The 536-nt window shown below is 74.8% G+C and overlaps 1 pseudogene across 1 annotated transcript; it reads left to right on the top strand.

Moving 5' to 3' along the window:
- The first annotated feature begins 31 nt into the window (after positions 1-31).
- LOC108525631 (doublesex- and mab-3-related transcription factor B1 pseudogene) lies at positions 32-530 on the top strand (annotated as a pseudogene). Its single transcript, XR_001884307.1, has one exon. The product of XR_001884307.1 is annotated as a doublesex- and mab-3-related transcription factor B1 pseudogene (transcript).
- The last annotated feature ends 6 nt before the right edge of the window (positions 531-536 follow it).

Raw genomic sequence — 536 nt, 5'->3', positions numbered from 1 at the left:
CCGGGGCCGCGGCCGCCGCCCCGCCCCCCTCCCGGGCGCGTGTCCCCGCCCTCTCCCTCCGGAGACCCCCTCCGGAGACGCCAGGCCGGTACCCGAGGGCCGCGCGGCCGCCTGCTTCTTCGAGCGGCCCTCGCGGGGCCAGAGTCCCGGCCCGAGCGCCTTCCAACCGGTTCTGGGCGGCCGCGGCCACGTGGAGCCGAGCGAGCGAGCCGCCGTGGCGATGCCCAGCCTTGCGGGACCCCCTTTTGGGGCGGAGGCCACAGGCAGTGGCTACCCCGGCCCCCTGGACCTGCGCAGGCCGCTGCGGCCCGTGCCTGGCCCGCCGTTCACCGACTTTGGGCGCCCTGTGAGCATCAACCCGGACCGCGCACTGGGCCCTGAGTACCCTGGCGGCTCCAGCATGCACCCCTACTGCCCGTTCCCACTGGGCTACCTGGACGACCCTCCTGGCGTCCCCCTGCAGCAGGGCTTCCGGCATGTGTCCCGCAGCCAGTACCAAGGCGGAGGCTTGGCATCAGAACCAGTGGGAGACTTCC

The sequence above is a fragment of the Rhinopithecus bieti genome, unplaced genomic scaffold (assembly GCF_001698545.2).
Source record: "Rhinopithecus bieti isolate Rb0 unplaced genomic scaffold, ASM169854v2 scaffold_79458, whole genome shotgun sequence".
NCBI classification, from domain to species: domain Eukaryota; kingdom Metazoa; phylum Chordata; class Mammalia; order Primates; family Cercopithecidae; genus Rhinopithecus; species Rhinopithecus bieti.
The sequence above is the reverse complement of the archived record's forward strand: the minus strand, read 5'-3'. Positions and strand labels throughout refer to the sequence as shown.